General features: G+C 40.5%; 1 long non-coding RNA gene across 1 annotated transcript in view; it reads right to left on the bottom strand.

Annotated features, from left to right (window-relative positions):
• Window positions 1-21,332, bottom strand: part of LOC139178011 (uncharacterized) — a 60,634-nt gene that overhangs the window by 24,575 nt on the left and 14,727 nt on the right. Inside the window, exon 2 of the long non-coding RNA XR_011562438.1 lies at window positions 10,535-10,681. This is a non-coding gene — a long non-coding RNA (uncharacterized lncRNA). The remainder of the gene's footprint in view (window positions 1-10,534; window positions 10,682-21,332) is intronic.

Genomic DNA, 21,332 nt, shown 5'->3' with positions numbered 1-21,332 from the left:
AAAGACTCTACCTGCAATGTAGGAGATGTAGGAGATGCAGGTTCAATTGCTGGGTCAGGCAAATCCCCTGGAGGAGGGTATGGCGACCCACTCCAGTATTCTTGCCTGAAGAATCCCATGGACAGAGGAGTTTGGTGGACTACAGTCCCTGGGGTCGCAAAGAGTTGGACACGACTGAGCACGAGCATGAGCATTTAAGAGTGCTTAGCTCAGTAAATGTTTATGAAGTGTTTGAAAATATTTGTGAAGACACTTGAACCAAAGGTCCTGGGTCCCAAATCTCAGTTCCACTTTGAGGATCTGTGTGATCAAGCCAAGTTAGTTAACTTCCTGTGCCTCAGATTGCTGATCTGCAAAATGGGGATAAAATGGTTCCTGCTGCAGTGTTGTGAGAATTAAACATGTTTGGCAATCACTTAATATTTCTGTGTCTTAAAGTCTCCAGTTTGTTAGTGGATTAAATGATTGTCTACATCTGTATACTTGGAACAATATTCAGCAAAGAACAGGTGCTCATCAAATGCCTGCTATGATTACCAAAAACAGTTATGGACAAATTAAAAAACTATTTGGGCTTCCCAGGTGGCTCAGTGGTGAAGAACCCACCTGCCAATGCAGGACACTTGGGTTCAACCCCTGGATCAGGAAGATCCCTTGGAGAAGGAGATGGCAACCCACTCCAATATTTTTGCATGAAAAATCCCATGGACACAGGAGACTAGCAGGCCATAGTCCATGCGGTTGCAAAGAGTCAGACACAACAGACACCTCAAAAAACTGAAAAATTATTGAGCTTGATACATTCCTTTTCTAGAATTATAAGAATTTATCCTTTAAAAATAAAACATATTGCATGTAATATTGCTTATATATGTTTTCATAATTCATACTTAGAAACATAACTTGTTTCTAAGTTCCATATTGGATCTTCCTTCCTGTAGTGGCTACTTTTGAAAGATTTTCACCCTCCCATTTCTGGCTGAACACTGTTTCAGTTTCTTTACTTCAAAGCACTACTGACCAAGTTGTGTGCTACAAACTTTTACTAAATTTTGGGTGGTTGTGGACAGATACTACAACACAGTTCAAAACTGTGTGTATATATATATATATGACACAAAAACTTTAAATATGAGACTCAATGTTTAAAAAAGCCACTAGCCATTTCCTGCAATAAATAATTTTTCTCTGGCTTATTCCTCTCTCATCCACTCTGTACCTTCTCCTCAGTCTCACCTTCCACAGACCATTCTCCTCACCTTTTCTAACTGCCAGTCTATTGTTGTTCAGTAGCCAAGTCATGTCCAGCTCTTTGCAACGCTAAGGCCTTCCTATCCCTCACCATCTACCAGTTTGCCCAAGTTTGTGTCTATTAAATCAGTGATGCCATCCAACCATCTCAGCCACTGCTGCCCTTTTCTCCTTTTACCTTCAATCTTTCCCAGGATCAGGGTCTTTTCCAATGAGTTGACACTTCACATCAGGTGGCCAAACTATTGGAACTTCCGCTTCACCATCAGTCCTTCCAGTGAGTATTCAGGGCTCATTCACCTCGTTTAGAAGTGACTGGTTTATCTCCTTGCTGTGCAAGGGATTCTCAAGAGTCTTCTTCAGCACCACGATTTGAAAGCATCAATTCTTCAGCACTCTGACTTTTTTATGGTTCAACTCTCACATGCATGATTACTTCCAATAGCTGCCAGTCTCTAACATCTCGGTTCTGTTCCTTTCTTACCCATACTGTTTTAGTCCTCAACTGTCTACCTTAAGCTAAATTTCAAACTTAGGTTTGTACATTCAAAATTTTTAAAGTCATCTTCCTTCTACCCTTTTCAGTTCAAAGAACAGGGAGGAGCTTTGAAATTTCAAATTATGAAGTTAAGATTTCCTATCTACAAGTCTCTTTCACTAGAAGCCTCTGTACACCATGAGTTCTTTTTCCTCTTTCTGCCTTCTATACCTAAATAAGACCTACTTAGCATATCAGACCTTTATAACTACTCTCCAGGTAGCAGACACCGTTTAGCATTGGAGAAACAGAAAAATACACAGTACCTTCCTCGAAAAGCTCAGAGTAGCTGGAGACATGGATGCTGACACACAACTGAAACACTGATCAATCCCACAAGAAAACTGTACGTAAGTATTAAGGAGGGCTTCCCTGATGGCTCAGTGGTAAAGAATCCGTCTGCCAGTACAAGAGACACGGGTTCGATCCCTGGTCAGGAAAGATGCCACATGCCTCGAGGCAACTAAGCCCACGTGCCACAGTTACTGAGCCTGTGCTCTAGAGCCCAGGAGCCACAACTACTGAAGCCTGCACACTCTAGAGCCCCTGCTCCCCAACAAGGAGAGAAAAGGCCAGGGAGTAACCAAGAGCCAGCACAATCAAAAAAATAAATAAATTGTATAAGGTGTAGCTACCTTGGTCAGGTGACAACGCTTCTTCACAAACAGCTTCTGGCGTATGACTGAATCTATACAATCCTTCTAACTCCTGCCAGATCATGCTAAGCTTCATAATACAAATATTGTTAAAAGTAGGAAGGGAACTTCCCTGATGGTTCAGCGGCTAAGATGCTGCCCTCCCAATGCTGGAGGCCTAGGTTTGATCCCTGGTTTAGGAACTAGATCCCACATGCCACGACTAAGACCCAGTGCAGCCAAATAAATAAATAATTTTTTAAAGACAATTTGTTTTTTTTTTTTAAGAAGTAGGAAGTAACATTTTCACTTCTGCTATGGGATTTCCTCCATGTTTCCCTAAAACAGTAACATCAGTGAGTTCTCCTCACACTCTTTCTTGTACCAAACCAGTGATGTATCCTCCACAACAGTCCATAGAGACAACCCAGGACCACAGGCTAACATCCACCAACTGGGCTGCTCCCACCCTGCTTTTAACACTTGCACAGTCAGCGTGACAAACACTGACTCAGCAGTCCTCGGTACCCTGGTGGGGAACAGGCCATCACCCTCAGTATTTCTCAAGAGAATTGTCTGGCGGTTAGAATGCCACCATGAGTCACGGAGATGCTAATCCTAGCCCAGGCCCTGACTCATTCTGTGACCCTTGCCCTACACTCTCCACCCTTGGGTTTCCCAAGATACTGGGGTACACTCCTCTATTTACCTGTCGCAAGTAAGGAGCTATATTTAGACATTGTGAATTAGCTCAAGTTGTGGGACCTTAAGTGGTAGAAAATATATGATACTATGAAACAGTGGTTCGTAAAAGCTTTCAATTCTCAAACATCTACCAGAGAAATTTGTAAAAATGTAAGTTTATAAACTAGAAAAACATTAGCAAAGTATTCAAGAAGCAGTTCTGGCAGGTCACTTTTATTCCCTGCTTTTCAGGGATGTTTGTGCTGAAGCCCAGAAAGTAGAATAACCTGCCCAAGAATGCACGGCTCTGAAGAGTTCCGCTCAGCATCTTACCACTGGGAACATACTGCGAGCCACAAATGTTAACCACAAGTACTATTTTAAAATTTTCTGATTCATGTCAATGTATGGCAAAACTACCACAGTGTTGTAAAGTAATTAGCCTCCAATTAAAATAAATTAATTAATTAAAAAAAATTTTCTAGTAAAGAAAGTAAAGAAAAAAACATAAAGTTTTAAAGATAGACTTTATTTAACTTAAGATATTCTAAATAATATTCTTTCAATATATGATTTTAAAACATTAACTAAGGACCACATGACTGCTTTAAGCCTGACAGAGCCCTATTCTGACCTTATTCCTCTATGACCCTTTTAAAAAAGAATTTCATCCTTTTAAATAACTCCTCTTCCCTCACTCCATTCTGAGGTTTCTTCACTCTGATTAAATTCCTTTGGAATTCACTTTGAAAAATTCATTTTCTGTTTATTTGGGATCCCTGAGTATGGCAGGGAGAGGGAGTATTAGAAGGGATTTTCTTATTATTTAGCTATTCTCTTTAATTTCTAAAATTTTTGCCTCTCTGAAAGCATTCCCAACAGAAACTAGCCATCGAACCAGGTTTGGCTTCTTCCATTATCAGCTGGTGATCTTGTGGGGAAAACAAAAAATTGTTATTTTCATTCCTTCCAGAGGTTGATCTAACAATGTTAACATCAGGTTCCTTCTCAACAATACTATGCCTTATAATGATGTCTCCTTGGATTCTTAAACATAATAAGCATGTTTCTAAGTTTAGTGATTTCCAATGCTGAATATTTCAACTGAGGGGAATTATAAAAACCTAGATATCCACATAAAGTTAGGTGGTAAATGAATAAGACTTAGGGAACACACGCCTTTCTGTCTGCTCTGTAAGACAGATCACATTCCTGTCATTTTCACCATGGACAGTTGCTAGGGCTGTCATGGCCCCAGTAAGCTTATCCAATGTGCAACTGGGTTATATTTCAAATTTTCTTTGGTACTCTTTTTTTTGTCCACAAGCAGCAGAATGTAACTAAACCAGGCCCCAAGCAAAATTGTGAAATCTATAGGACTGGATTCCTTGCCATGAGAATTCATTTTCCCACATACAAAACCACTACCTAATCTATATTACAGATAAAATGTTGAAACCCAGCTGAAGGTCAACAAGTCCACAGCAGCAGTGTGTTAGTCGCTCAGTCATGTTTGACTCTTTGTAGCCCACCAGGTTCCTCTGTCCATAGAATTCTCCAGGCAAGAATACTGGAGTAGGTTGACATTTGAAAAGGGTTATTTCAGGGAAGGCTTTCAAGGAGGCAGGCCAATATGGGTCTCTGAGAAGAAACTGAAGCCATGCCCCCATAGGGTTAAAAAACTCATCTTGAAACCATGCCTCACAAGGTTAATGGAAACTGATAACTAACATAAATTCCTGAGTTTGTCTTACAGAATGGCTGGTAAGGGTACAGTTGTTAAATATCTTTCCACTTGTAACTTGCCTTCACTGACCAAGCTTGCCTTAATTATATTTTGACTCCTCAACCACCTTTACGGATAACATCTCTGACTATGGGCCACTAAAGCAACCGGGGTCTTAAACTGTGTTCCAAGAGCTTGGAGTTGGTTTCTGTTCTGTATGAGCCAGCTAAGACTGGATGGGACCATTGTCCCCAAAACTGGACCTGTGCAAATGTCTGATGAATGACCACTTGATGTCAGAGGGCCAAGAATTCCATTCTTGAATCATGCTAAGCACCTTCATTTTTGAACGTTCATCCCGTAAAGAAGCATGTAACAGACACACCTGCACAGAACACCAATTACCTGTCCTTTTCCCTACCTCCAGTCACCTCTCCCCAATCACCCTAAAACCACTCTGCTCCTTTATCCCGTAAATATCTTAAGCCCCTTGCCTTCAGGAAGGTGGAGCTGAGATTTGTTCACTTGATTACTTCATGAATAAATCCCTTCTCTTCTGCTTCAGTGTGTCAGTGTTTGATTTGCTGTACATCATCCAAACAAACCTAGTTTGATAATGAAACCATTTCAATGGCTAACAAAATGTTTGCATGTGTGTGTTTGTGAAAGGAGGAGAATGTCTTAGAACTTCAATCAACTGAGACCTACCAGCTATGCAAAACAGGGTATAGGAAGCCAGAAAAGAGGCTACTATGGGCTGTTGTGAATATAAAGATATACTGGATAGAGGACATCTGGATTCTCCTCATAGTTCTACCTTTAAGGGTTCTGATCATGCTGCTGATCTTCATTTGCAGAATTTAATTATCTTTTAAGTTCCTTTAACATTATGTAATGCAAATTTTATGAACAGAAGCACAGAGATACTTTGGAAAAAGAAAAACTTATGAGCCAGAGTAGGGGAGATTGGCAGAAAATAAACTAGATGTTGTTAACACCCTCCCACAGCTTTCCAACCACACAACTTCCTTGGACAGAGCAAATTTTCTCTTCTGGCACCCAGCTAGGTCTTGGCAAAGTTTAGGGCAAAAAATACCCTGCCCCCTCAATTCACATCCAGCCACATTGGTTATCTCCAAGGAGATCCTGGAAACATAAAGGTAACACAAGGAAGAGTGGGAGGCAGGGCTAGACAGGGAAGTCCATGCTAAAACAATAACAAAGCATCTGTTACTACTGCCTCCTCCCACCCTCTTCCGGGCACACTTCATGCCCAGCCCTGCCTATTTACAGAATTGCTATGAAAGCACCAAATATCGGACATAAAATACAAATTTGAGTTGTTTATAAAATTGAACTTCACAATTTTTAAATCTATACTTTATGAGACAGAGACAGTGCACTAAGTCGTGTCCGACTCTTTCGATCCCACGGACTGTAACCTGCCAGGCTCCTCTGTCTATGGGATTCTCCAGGCAAGAATACCGGAGTGGGTTGCCATTTCCTTCTTCAGGGGATCTTCCTGACCCAGGAATCGAACCCAGGTCTCCAGCATTGCAGGCAGATTCTTTACTGACTGGGGTGGGGGGTGGGGTGTAAGAACAAGAAAGCAAATAGAACAGGGTGGACAGAGTGGAATGATTAAGATTAATGGGGGCTCTAACTGGATCCATTTTGCCATGGCTCCCTGGCCCTCACAGGCTCTCAACAATCACATGAGATTTTAGGAATGCACCACACAGAATTGATTAGTGAAAGGATATACCACATAGAACTGATTTGTTAAATATCACCCCTCCCTTACCCTCTGCCTCCAACATACTCCCTAGAGTACTACAGGCAGGGAAGACCTAAACTATTGGGAGGAATCCCTAACACTTTTCCAGAGTAGACTTTATACTGAAATATACATAAAGTAACCGCTAACCATTCAGGATGAAATCCACTTTTTGGTTACCAACATTAGTTCTCCTGGGAAACAGAAAGTCCACCTTAATCCTTGAGGTCCCAAAGGAACAATACAAAGCAAGAGAACATCAAATAATAACTGTATGAGAAGCCCAAAACATCCTATGATTAAATTGTGCTTCTATCTGTTCACTATCATGATATGAATTTCCCTTCTCTGTGGTGCTGCTGACTTCATCCTAACATCTCTACTGTTTTGAAATACATTGTATGCCCAGTAATAGAAACTATGGAAAAGCTTCAAGGCAGCCGTGTTGTTTCATGAGATTTGTAGCCACAAAAGTTAAACATCTAATCTGGCAGGAAAAAGTGCAGGCTACCTCTAGTTTTTGAGCAAACTGTGTTCTAAAAGTCTGTGGATTAGTGTTTTGAACCTCGATACAAATTGCAATAGAAACAGGGCTGTGAATGGTGGTTAGGTTCCTTGGCCAGCCCATGGTAGCTGGCACACTGTATGTTTATAATAAATGTGGTTGGAAAGAATATTATTTTTAAAATTCTGTACAATGATTCAGGCTTGTATATGCCCCTGCTTTCAATTACTCTTTAGAATACTGAAATAAACGTCCATCCACTCAGTCTCAGGATATTAATTCACTATAAACTATAATAAAGGACAGCTGATAAGACTTTCATCTGATGTGGGAACAGGGTATGTATTAAATGGGGAAATATTCAAAACTCTTCAGATGTAGGTCTAATAAATCAATTAAGCTGAGTGATTTATTTTGAGATCAAGAACAAGATGCAATCATCACTCACATGAGTGATTTCCCCAGAAATTTCCTTCAGAAGGCAGTATCAAAATGGGAGTTTCCGAAATTAGCAACTGTAGCACTCCCTTATATATTGAGGTTACTCTTAAAAAAAGGCAATGTTCACTTGAATTTAGAAATCGAGATGTTTTATATTTTATTTATAGTCTCATCAACTATAAGACTATCTCAACAAGTTGTTTAAACATCTATCTTTTAAAGATGTAATAAAACAATCATGCCAATGAATTCCATGACCTAGAATACTAATTTACCTAATCAGATCTGTCACATTCAGTCAAAAGAGGACAGATTCATCTCACACATTAACTCCCAATCTCTTAACTACCTAGACCTTCTTAACAGAGGGAGGAAATAGGAAAAATTTTCAAAGATAATAGATGGCTTAGGAGTATGAGTGTGCCCAGTAAACACACTTACAGTACACATAGATCTTAAAAATTAAAGGAAAGGGATTAAAATACTCTGAATGGTCTGCAATAAAACTAAGTTTTCTTTTCTGTAATTAGTTTATAACTACAAAAGAAAAAAAAAATAAACTTCTCTACCTCAAAACACAAAACATAGACATGGTTTTGTAATGCTTTGTTCTATAGGTAAGAAGGAGGAAATGAATAAAATAATATTTTCAAACTTTTAAAGATTTCATTTACAGACACTTTCTTCTTGAGTGATCATTAATCCAATATCAAAGAATTACTATTTTATTATCATCTCCTCCTTTGGATCTGAGTAAGGACAATGCTACCATTCACTTTATCACTTTTTTGTGATAAAGATGCTTCTTATATTTCAATTAAAAATTATTCCTCTTCATACTTAAAACCCTAGGCAATAAGACACAACAAATTTGGGGTTGTAAACTTTATCATGATGATTATATTTGCAAATGAGCTTTCAAAGTGAAGTTAAGAGTGGCCTAAATGAAAGAGTCCTCTAGTCAAAGATATAGCAATACAGACAGAACTGAAAATCTTAATATTATCTAACTCCCTAACTCCCCAAAATGAACAGGCTTAGCTTGCCACTGCAAATTCAAAATTCAATGCCACAAAAAGAATAGTTGGAGACTTCAATATACCACTTCCAATAAGTAACAGAAAAAAACAGAGAAACAACATAGAAATCCAAGACTTAAATTAACACTGAAAACCAACAAGACATAATAGACATGTATAAAATACCCCACCAAAGGAAAAGTGAAAGTGAAGGTCACTCAGTCGTGTCTGACTCTTTGCAACCCCATGGACTATATGGTCCATGGAATTCTCCAGGCCAGAATACTGGAGTGGGTAGCCTTTCCCTTCTCTGGGAGGTCTTCCCAACCCAGAGATCAAATCCAAGTATCCCATGTTGAAGGTGAATTTTTTACCAGCTGAGCCAAGGGAAACCCAAGAATACTGGAGTGCATAGCCTATCCTGTCTCCAGCAGATCTTCCAGACCCAGGAATTGAACCAGGGTCTCCTGAATTGCAGGCAGATTCTTTACCAACTGAGCTATGAGGGAAGCACCAAACAAAGGCAGAATATATATTCTTCTCAATATATATTCTCCAGAATAAAACATATGCTAGACTATAAAACAAATCTTGGCACATTTTAATGTATTGAAATCATCCAAAGTATTCTCTCCAACCACAATAGAATAAACTTAGAAATCAGAAACAAAAAGAAATCTGGGAAACTCAAAAACCTGTGGAAAATAAATAACATGCTCCTCAACAACAAATAAGTGAAAGAAAAAAATCAAAAGAGAAATTTTAAAATATTTTGAGATGAACAAAAAAATGAAGATATACCAAAATATGGGGTTCAATTTAAAATGTGCTTAGAGGAAAATCTATAGTTTTAAATGCCCACATTTTTTAAAAAAAGAAAGATTTCAAATTAAAAACAAACCTTCAACCTAAAGTCATCAAAAAAGAAGAGTAAATTAAACCTAAAGCAAGATAAATTTATTTATGAGGGAAATAAATAAAATGTACAATTAAAATTGTATAAAATCAAGGAAACAAAAAAATGGGTACTTTGAAAATCAACAAAATTGACAAATAGGTAATTAGATTGATACTCAAATTACTAGAAATAATACTGAAATTACTAGAACTGGAAATGAAAGAGGAGATATTACTAAGGACTTTACAGGAATAAAAAGGATTGTAAAGGAATACTCTGAACAACTATATGCCAATAAATTAGGTAATCTATAAAAAATGGACAAACTCATAGAAAAACCAAACTATAATATCGACTCAAGAAAAAAGATACAATCTGAATAGATCTGTGAGATTGAATCAGTAATCATAAAACTATCCACAAAGAAAAACCCAGGCCTAGACGGCTCGACCAATAAATTCCGCCAAGCATTTATCAAATAATTAACACCAATTCTTCACAAACTTTTCAAAATTAGAAAAGGAAAGAACACTCCCCAACTTTCTTTATGAGGATAATATAGTGAACGACAAAACCAGGCAAAAAGATCATAAGAAAAGAAAACTACAGAGTTATATCTCTTATGAATGTGGATGCCAAAATCCTCAGCAAAACAGCAAACCAAATCCAGCTACTAAGTGACGTTTATCCCAGGAGTCCAAGGTTAGATTAACACCTGAAATCAATTAATGTAATTAACTGATTACGTATCAGTAGAATAAAAAACAAAAATCATATGATCTTTTCAATAAAGTGGAAAAAGCATTTGACAAATCCAAGATCTTTTAATGATTTTTTAAAAATCCAACTAAAGATAGAAGCAAACTTCTTCAACCTCATAAAGTGTATCTATGGAAACCCGAAAGCTAGCATCATCCTTAGTGATGAAGGACTGGATGCTTTCCCCCTAGCATCAGGAACAAGGCAAGGACACCATCAAGAAAGTGCAAATACAACCATGGAATGGGAGAACGTTTTTGAAAACTACTTATAAGATTTGCATCTAGAATACATAAAGTACCCTTAGGAGTAGTGTAGTCGCTCAAGTTGTGTCCGACTCTGTGACCCCGTGGACTGTAGCCTGCCAGGTTCCACTCTCCATGGGATTCTTCAGGCAAGAATATTGGAGTGAGTTGCCATCCGTTCTCCAGGGAAAGTATCCTCACAACTTAATAATGAAAGACAAATAACACAATTTTAGAATGGGTAAAGGATCTGAACTGACATTTTTAAAAAACCATATATGAGTTGCTAATAAGCATATGAAAAATGCTCAACATTATTAATCATTGTGTTGTATGTGTTCAGTTCTCAGTCATGTCCGACTCTTTGCAACCCCATGGACTGCAGCACGTCACACTTCCCTGTCCTTCACTATCTCCCACAGTTTGCTGACACTCATGTCTATCGAGTCAGTGATGCCATCCAACCATCTCATCCTCTGCTGCACTCTCTCCTTCTGCCCTCAATCTTTCCCAGCATCAGGGTCATATTAGTCATTGCAGGCATGCATGGTAAGTCGCTTCAGTTGTGTCCAACTCTTTGTGACTCTGTGGATCATAACCCACCAGGCTCCTCTGTCCAAGGGATTCTCCAGGCAAGAATGCTAAAGTGGGTTGCCATGCCCTCCTCCAGGGGATCTTCCTGACCCAGGATGGGTCAAACATGGGTTTGATCCACCCTCTTATGTCTCCTTGGAGAAGGCAATGGCACCCCACTCCAGTACTCTTGCCTGGAAAATCCCATAGACAGAGGAGCCTGGTAGGCTGCAGTCCATGGGGTCGCTGCTAAGAGTCAAACACGACTGAGCGACTTCACTTTGACTTTTCACTTTCATGCATTGGAGGAGGAAATGGCAACCCACTCCAGTGTTCTTGCCTGGAGAATCCCAGGGACGGGGGAGCCTGGTGGGCTGCCGTCTATGGGGTTGCACAGAGTCGGACACGACTGAAGCAACTTAGCAGCAGTAGCAGCAGCAGCAGCTTATGTCTCCTGCATTGGCAAGCGGGTTCTTTACCACTAGCGCCACATATTAGTCTTTGTGTGTCTTAGTCACTCAGTCGTGTCTGACTCTTTGTGATGCCAAGGACTATAGCCCACCAAGCTTCTCTGTCTATGGACTTTTCCAGGCAAGAATACTGGAGTGGGTTGCCATGCCCTTCTCCAGGGGATCTTCCCAACAGTGGAAGATTGAACTAGGGTCTCCCGCATTGCAGGCAGATTCTTTGCCTTCTGAGCCACCAAAGAAGCCTGTCATTAGGGAAACCCAAATCAAACTCACAATGATCTATACTTTATATCTACTCAGGTAGCTAAAATCAAACAGTCTGACAAAAACAAGAATTGGCACAGATGTGGAGAAATTAGCACCTCCATACTTGTATAAGAATATGGGAGGTTAACCATAGGCAGCCACTTTGTTATTCAAAGGCAGCCACTTTGGGTAACAACTTGGCAGCTTTTCAGCTGGTTAAACAGAGAAGGCAATGGCAACCCACTCCAGTACTCTTGCCTGGAAAATCCCATGGGTGGAGGAGCCCGGTGGGCTGCAGTCCATGGGGTCCCACAGAGTTGGATACGACTGAAGTGACTTAGCAGCAGCAGCAGAGCAGATGGTTAAAAGGGCTTCCCAGGTGGCGCTGGTGGTAAAGAACCTGGCTGCCAAAGCAGGAGACACAAAAGATGTGAGTTCAATCCCTGGGTGAGGAAGATCCTCTGGAGTAGGAAATGGCACACCGCTCCAGTATTCTTCTCTGGAAAGTTCTAAGGACAGAGGAGCCTGTCAGGCCTCAGTCCATGGGGCCACAAAGGATCAGACAGGACTGAGAGACTGAGCACAGGCACAAACACACAAGCAAGCAGTTAAATGGTTAAACTGAGTTCCCATTTGACCCAGAATTCCACTCCAAGGTATACAAAAGACACGAAAACACAGGCCCATACAAAAAGTTTCACATAAATGTACATGACAGCATTACTCTTAAGAGCCCAGAAAATCCAAATGTCCATCACCTAATGAATATACAGTACGCCCATTACAAACAAACAAGTTCTGTTCCAAGAGCACATTCTGTTCCCAGTCCAATGTGTTTGAAAGTCGGACAAAGTTAGGCTTGGTACCCAACTAACACAATTGGCTGTGTAGTACTACACCGTAATAGGTTTATAACACTTTTCACGCAAATAATACATTAAAATATAGAAAATAGAAAGAAAACATTTTTAATCTTGCAGTACGGTACATTGAAAAGTGCAGTAGCACAGTACAGCAGGTAGCACACAGGGGCGGGTTCGTGTGAACAGACAGGAGGAACCACTGACTGGAGGAGGGAAAGGCAATGCAAGATGGTAGAACTGAAGGTAATCGGCAGTAGGAGATGGAGGGCAAGCAGCAGCATCACTCACACTCGGTCAATGGCACAGGCTCTGATTCCTTGCTAGATTCAATTCTATCTACCCTATTAAAAAAACAATCCAGTGATGTCTGGGTAGTAGCTCTTTTTTTTTTTTTTTTCTCATCACAGATAACACAGCTGCACTGGGTTGCATTCGGAATGGCTGCTGCTACCTTTGTGTATCATTCTATGGTCAAGTCTTGAGCCTCAAAAAGTAACAGTGCCTCCTCGAAGAAAGAAAATCCCTTGGCCATTTCCTGCACTGTGAGTCTCTTCTCAGCAGTACCAGCTACACCACCACTGCTTTTCTGCTGGCTTCTGGACATCCTGGGCTTTGAAATAAAGATACTGAACCACTGTACTCTACACAGTACTGTACAGTAAGGTACATAAAGGCACCCCTCATAGCAGATGCATGCATATGACAATGTACTGCAGACACATGAACTTCCACGACTGGGCATGTGAATGCACATTTGTATGTCTCAAAGTTCAAAACTTGAAGGTTCGTATCTAGGGTACTTACTGTACAAACTGAATGTGGCATATCTGTACAATGGAATATCATTCATCCATAAAAGTAAAGTATAATACATGCTATCAGTATATCTTGAAAACATTCTGCTGCATAAAAGAAGCCAGTCACATAAAAATGCATAGTATATGATTCCACTTACATGAAATATCCAGAATAACCATATCTAGACAGAAAGCAGAGGACTGTCAGTACAGACTGTAAGAAGGATAGGGCAGTACTAGCTAAAAAATACAGGGTTCCTTTCCCAGGTAATGAGATGTTTTAAAAGTGAAGGGACGACAGGAGGATGAGATGGCTGGATGGCATCACTGACTCGATGGACATGAGTCTGAGTGAACTCCGGGAGTTGGTGATGGACAGGGAGGCCTGGCGTGCTGCGATTCATGGGGTCGCAAAGAGTCGGACACGACTGAGTGACTGAACTGAGAACTGAGATGCTTGCATATGTCTGCGAATAGACTAAAAACCATTGAATTCTATATCTTAAATTGTATGGCATGTGAAATATAACTCAATAAAGCTTAAAAAACACCAACTCAATGCTCAACAAACATTAGAAATTTACCCAGTTCTCTGCTACCTCTGATGGTGAAGGAAATGGCAACCAACTCTAGTATTTTTGCCTGGGAAATCCCATGGACAGAGGAACCTGGAGGGCTACCGTCTGTGGGGTTGCAAAGAGTCGGACATGACTGAAGTGACTTAGCACACACACACTGCTACCTCTGAAAGCTTCCCTCTGCAACTCCCCCTCCTAGTCTCTCAGTTCAGAATATGCAGGCAATTTGAGTTTGTGTAAGCAGATGACATAGACTAGAGTGAATTACAGATTTCACAGTCTTTTCTATTAAGGATTCTAACTTAATTCTGTATCTTGAATTCTAAAAGTCTGCAAGAATTGTGTTTGGCTCACTAAAGGAGATTAAGCCTTGTGCTGAACTGATGTGTTATAAATCAGGCCACAGACTGGTTCTGGTCGGTGGCCTGTTAGGAAGCAGGCCACAGAGAAAGAGGGGAGCAGTGTGTGAGCATTTGAGGCTTTACTTGTATATACAGCCACTGCCCATCACTAGCTGGGAAAAAATGGAAACAGTGACAGATGTTATTTTGGGGGGCTCCAATATCACTGCAGACTGCGACTTCAGTCATGAAATTAAAAGATGCTTGCTCCTTGGAAGAAAAGCTATGACAAACCTAGATAGCATATTTAAAAGCAAAGACAGTTTGCTGATAAAGGTTCATATGGTAAAAGCTTTGACTTTTCCAGCAGTCATGTACAGATGTGAAAGTTGGACCATAAAGAAGGCTGAGCACCAAAGAATTGATGCTTTCAAATTATCGTTCTGGAGAAGATTCCTAAGAGTCCCTTGGACTGCAAGGAGATCAAACCGGTTGATCCTGAAGGAAATGAACCTGAATATTCATTGGAAGGACTGATGCTGAAGCTGAAACTCCAATACTTTGGCCACCTGATGCAAAGAGTCAATTCACTAGAAAAGACCCTGATGCTGGGAAAGACTAAAGGCAGGAGAAGGGGATGACAAAGGATGAGACGGTTAGATGACATCACTGACTTGATGGACATGAGTTTTAGAAAGCTCTGGGAGTTGGTGATGGACAGGGAAGCCTGGCGTGCTGCAGTCCATGGGGTCGCAAAAAGTCGGATACAACTGGGCGACTGAACTGACGAAAACCGAGGAGTGCAAACACTCAGTTCAGTTCAGGCACTCAGTCGTGTCCGACTCTGCGACCCCATGAATCGCAGCACGCCAGGCCTCCCTGTCCATCACCATCTCCCGGAGTTCACTCAGACTCATGTCCATCAAGTCAGTGATGCCATCCAGCCATCTCATCCTCTGTTGTCCCCTTCTCCTCCTGCCCCCAATCCCTCACAGCATCAGAGTCTTTTCCAATGAGTCAACTCTTCACTTGAGGTGGCCAAAGTTCTGGAGTTTCAGCTTTAGCATCATTCCTTCCAAAGAAATCCCAGGGCTGATCTCCTTCAGAATGTACTGGTTGGATCTCCTTGTAGTCCAAGGAACTCTCAAGAGTCTTCTCCAACACACAGTTCAAAAGCATCACTTCTTTGGCACTCAGCTTTCTTCACAGTCCAACTCTCACATCCATACATGACCACTGGAAAACCATAGCCTTGACTAGATGGACCTTTGTTGGCAAAGTAACATCTCTGCTTTTGAATATGCTATCTAGGTTGGTCATAACTTTGCTTCTGCGGAGTAAGCGTCTTTTAATTTCATGGCTGCAGTCACCATCTGCAGTGATTTTGGAGCCCAAAAAATTAAAGTCTGCCACTGTTTCCACTGTTTCCCCATCTATTTCCCATGAAGTGATGGGACCAGATGCCATGATCTTCGTTTTCTGAATGTTGAGCTTTAAGCCAACTTGTTCATTCTCTACTTTCACTTTCATCAAGAGGCTTTTTAGTTCCTCTTCACTTTCTGCCATAAGGGTGGTGTCATCTGCATATCTGAGGTTATTGATATTTTTCCCGGCAATCTTGGTGCCAGCTTGTGCTTCTTCCAGCCCAGCGTTTCTCATGTACTCTGCATAGAAGTTAAATAAGCAGGGTGACAATATACAGCCCTGACGTACTCCTTTTCCTATTTGGAACCAGTCTGTTGTTCCATGTCCACTTCTAACTGTTGCTTCCTGACCTGCATATAGGTTTCTCAAGAGGCAGGTCAGGTGGTCTAGTATTCCCATCTCTTTCAGAATTTTCCACAATTTATTGTGATGCACACAGTCAAAGGCTTTGGCATAGTCAATAAAGCAGAAATAGATGTTTTTCTGGAACTCTCTTGCTTTTTCGATGAGCCAGCGGATGTTGGCAATTTGATCTCTGGTTCCTCTGCCTTTTCTAAAACCAGCTTGAACATCTGGAAGCTCATGGTTCACATATTGCTGAAGCCTGGCTTGGAGAATTTTGAGCATTACTTTACTAGCATGTGAGATGAATGCAATTGTGCAGCAGTTTGAGCACTCTTTGGCATTGCCTTTCTTTGGGATTGGAATGAAAACTGACTCTTTCCAGTCCTGTGGCCACTGCTGAGTTTTCCAAATTTGCTGGCATAGTGAGTGCAGCACTTTCACAGCATCATCTTTCAGGATTTGAAATAGCTCAACTGGAATTCCATCACCTCCACAGCTTTGTTCGTAGTGATGCTTTCTAAGGCCCACTTGACTTCACATTCCAGGATGCCTGGCTCTAGGTGAGTGATCACACCATCGTGATTATCTTGGTCATGAAGATCTTTTTTGTACAGTTCTTCTGTGTATTCTTGCCACCTCTTCTTAATATCTTCTGCTTCTGTTAGGTCCATACCATTTCTGTCCTTTTTCGAGCCCATCTTTGCATGGAATGTTCCTTTGGTATCTCTAATTTTCTTGAAGAGATCTCTAGTCTTTCCCATTCTATTGTTTTCCTCTATTTCTTTGCATTGATCACTGAGGAAGTCTTTCTTATCTCCTCTTGCTATTCTTTGGAACTCTGCATTCAGATGCTTATATCTTTCCTTTTCTCCTTTGCTTTTTGCTTCTCTTCTTTTCACAGCTATTTGTAAGGCCTTCCCACACAGCCATTTTTCTTTTTTGCATTTCTTTTCCATGGGGATGGTCTTGATCCCTGTCTCCTGTACAACGTCACGAACCTCAGTCCATAGTTCATCAGGCACTCTATCTATCAGATCTAGGCCCTTAAATCTATTTCTCACTTCCATTGTGTAATCATAAGGGATTTGATTTAGGTCATACCTGAATGGTCTAGTGGTTTTCCCTACTTTCTTCAATTTAAGTCTGAATTTGGCAATAAGGAGTTCATGATCTGAGCCACAGTCAGCTCCTGGTCTTGTTTTTGTTGACTGTACAGAGTTTCTCCATTTTTGGCTGCAAAGAATATAATCAATCTGATTTTGGTGTTGACCATCTGGTGATGTCCATGTGTAGACTCTTCTCTTGTGTTGTTGGAAGAGGGTGTTTGCTATGACCAGTGCGTTCTCTTGGCAAAACTCTATTAGTCTTTGCCCTGCTTCATTCCGTATTCCAAGGCCAAATTTGCCTGTTACTCCAGGTGTTTCTTAACTTCCTACTTTTGCATTCCAGTCCCCTATAATGAAAAGGACATCTTTTTTGGGTGTTAGTTCTAAAAGGTCTTGTAGGTCTTCATAGAACCGTTCAACTTCAGCTTCTTCAGCATTACTGGTTGGAGCATAGACTTGGATTACTGTGATATTGAATGGTTCGCCTTGGAAACGAACAGAGATCATTCTGTCATTTTTGAGATTGCTTCCAAGTACTGCCTTTCGGACTCTTTTGTTGACCATGATGGCTACTCCATTTCTTCTGAGGGATTCCTGCCCGCAGTAGTAGATATAATGGTCATCTGAGTTAAATTCACCCATTCCAGTCCATTTTTGTTCGCTGATTCCTAGAATGTCGACGTTCACTCTTGCCATCTCCTGTTTGACCACTTCCAATTTGCCTTGATTCATGGACCTGACATTCCAGGTTCCTATGCAATACTGCTCTTTACAGCATCGGACCTTGCTTCTATTACCAATCACATCCACAGCTGGGTATTGTTTTTGCTTTGCAAACCCTACTGTGCTTCAATTATTCTGAAACCCATCCCCCATTCTGTCCACAGAAAAACTGTCTTCCACAAAGCCAGCTTCTGGTAGCAGAAAGGTTAGCAACCACTGCTATAAATTAAAAGTGGAGGTCAAAGATAAATAAGGAATGAATCACCAAGATTTTCCATGGCTATCTAAAGAAGAGAGAAAGGAGAGAAAATGACTGGAGGATAAAATCATTTGTGGGGCTTGCAAGGATCCTTAGCCTTCTAATCCGTCCTCTTCATTTTATACAAGAAAAAACTGAAGCCCAGGAGAATTCGGAGTCTGATTCAAGATCATGTATCTAATGATGACCAATCATCTCAGTCTGCCCAGGTATGGGACAGACAGGGGGAAAGGAAAGGAGTTCCCAGTGTAAAAACTGGGAAAGTCCTGTAAAACCACAAGAAGTTGGTCACCCTATGTTGATAGTGGCAATCAGTTAGAGTCTACAGCAGCTACTGACTCCTAACCCATGGTTCTCCCTTCAGGATCATGTTCTCTCAGAGACAGAGCTCTCTGCTTTGAAGGAACTTCTGAGCCTATTTTCCAGTGACTGCCCTCTGGATGAGAGTTTTTCAAAACTCAAATTAGACCATAAGTTAACTTTATTGTATGAATATATATTTATATTTCAAGATCTAGTATTATTTTGCCCATAAATTGATCATTTACCAAGATACTTAATATATGTTATATATATAATATAATATATAAGGTACTATAAGCTGAACATCATATCACTTTTCATGTATCACATTAATTATGAGATTTAAATTTTTGAATATCCAGAACTGATGTTTGATATAACATGCTTCTGTGAAACACATATATGGTCTTCAGAGTCTTCATTATCATTGAAGTGAATCACACCAAAACACAAATATGTAAACAAAATCTATTTTGAGTGATTAATCCACCCCCTTTCCTAGAGGCCACTATTATTTCATCACAGGCATAAAGATACTTGTATAGACTTCTCTCTTTTTGCCTACCTTAACCAACTGCTGCCCACATGTCCATCTTAGAAACAAATGTGACAGAAGAAAAATAAAACCCTTTATAGCCAAAGGCTACAGGTTTCATAATCTGATGTCTAGGAACAGAGCTGAGAAGTATATGGAGTCAATGCAGCGAATGAAATAGCATGTCAAAATTTTCATTTGTGTTCTGTGATGGATAGAGGAGCAACAACATTTGTTATATTCTCAAAGGGGTCACTGAACCCAAAGAAGAAGAAACTTAGCCATAAATCTTTCCCAGAACAATGTTATTTCATACTCCCTGCACAGGACACAAAAGCAGAATAAAATGGCTAAACCTAACTCAATAGGGAAGATTGATTAATCCTTGATTAGCACTTCAGAGAACACAGAGAAATGATGACATTCTCACAGTTAAAAAAAAAAAAAAAAGGACTGGGAATAAAGGTACTGAGAGGAAGAACAGAAGCAAAGCAGAAGCATAAAATCATTTCTAATTCATATGGGAAAATAATAGAGTGAAGGGGAAAAGATCAAGCTACTGTTGAGGAGTCTGTCTATCTGAAGCAACTGAAACAGCAGATGCCATCACGAAGTTTAATTAGGTAAAGTGTAAATGTCCCATGTCCCATGACATTAAGGTCTAAGTTCAGTTCAGTCACTCAGTCGTGTCTGACTTTTTGCAACCCCATGGACTACAGGAAGCCAGACCTCCCTGTCCATCACCAACTCCCAGAGTTTACTCAAACTCATGTCCATTGAGTCAATGATGCCATCCAACCATCTCATCCTCTGTGGACCCCTTCTCCTCCTGCCTTACAACCTTTTCCACATCAAGGTCTTTTCAAATGAGTCAGCTCTTCACAGGTGGCCAAAGCATTGGAGTTTCAGCTTCAGCATCAGTCCTTCCAATGAACACCCAGGACTGATCTCCTTTAGGATGGACTTGTTGGATCTCCTTGCATTCCAAAGGACTCTCAAAAGTCTTCTCCAACACCACAGTTCAAAAATAATCAATTCTTCAGTGTTCAGCTTTCTTTATAGTCCAACTCTCACATCCATACATGACTACTGGAAAAACTATAGCCTTGACTAGACGGACCTTTGTTGGCAAAGTAATGTCTCTGCTTTTCAATATGCTGTCTAGGTTAGTCATAACTTTCCTTCCAAGGAGTAAGCGTCTTTTAATTTCATGCCTGCAGTCACCATCTGCAGTGATTTTGGAGCCCCAAAAAATAGAGTCTGATACTGTTTCCACTGTTTCCCCGTCTATTTCCCATGAAGTGATGGGACCGGATGCCATGATCTTTGTTTTCTGAATGTTGAGCTTTAAGTCAACTTGTTCACTCTCCTCTTTCACTTTCATCAAGACGTTCTTTAGCTCTTCTTCACTTTCTGCCATAAGGGTGGTGTCATCTGCATATCTGAGGTTATTAATATTTCTCCCGGCAATCTTGATTCCAGCTTGTGCTTCACCCAGCCCAACATTTCTCATGATGTAATCTGCATATAAGTTAAATAAGCATGATGACAATATACACACTTGACATACTCCTTTGCCTATTTGGAACCAGTCCGTTGTTCCATGTCCAGTTCTAACTGTTGCTTCTTGACCTGCATACAGATTTCTCAGGAGGCAGGTCAGGTGGTCTGGTATTCCCATTTCTTTCAGAATTTTCCACAATTTGTTGTGATCCACACACTCAGAGACTTTGGCGTAGTCAATAAAGCAAAAGTAGATGTTTTTCTGGAACTCTCTTGCTTTTCCGATGATCCAACGGATGTTGGCAATTTGATCTCTGGTTCCTCTGCCTTTTCTAAAAGCAAACTTGAACATCAGGAAGTTCATGGTTCACATATTGTTGAAATCTGGCTTGGAGAATTTTGAACATTACTAGCGTGTGAGATGAGTGCAATTGTGCGGTAGTTTGAGCATTCTTTGGCATTGCCTTTCTTAGGGATTGGAATGAAAACTGATCTTTTCCAGTCCTGTGGCCATTGCTGAGTTTTCCAAATTTGCTGGCATATTGAGTGCAGCATTTTCACAGCATCATCTTTTAGGATTTGAAATAGCTCAACTGGAATTCCATCACCTCCACTAGCTTTGTTTGCAGTGATGTTTCCTCAGGCCCACTTGACTTCACATTCCAGGATGTCTGGCTGTAGGTGATTGATCACATCATTGTGATTATCTGGGTCACAAAGATCTTTTTTGTACAGTTCTTCTGTGTATTCTTGCCACCTCTTCTTAATATCTTCTGCTTCTGTTAGG

Source organism: Bos indicus, chromosome 20 (assembly GCF_029378745.1).
Source record: "Bos indicus isolate NIAB-ARS_2022 breed Sahiwal x Tharparkar chromosome 20, NIAB-ARS_B.indTharparkar_mat_pri_1.0, whole genome shotgun sequence".
NCBI classification, from domain to species: Eukaryota; Metazoa; Chordata; class Mammalia; order Artiodactyla; family Bovidae; genus Bos; species Bos indicus.
The sequence above is the reverse complement of the archived record's forward strand: the minus strand, read 5'-3'. Positions and strand labels throughout refer to the sequence as shown.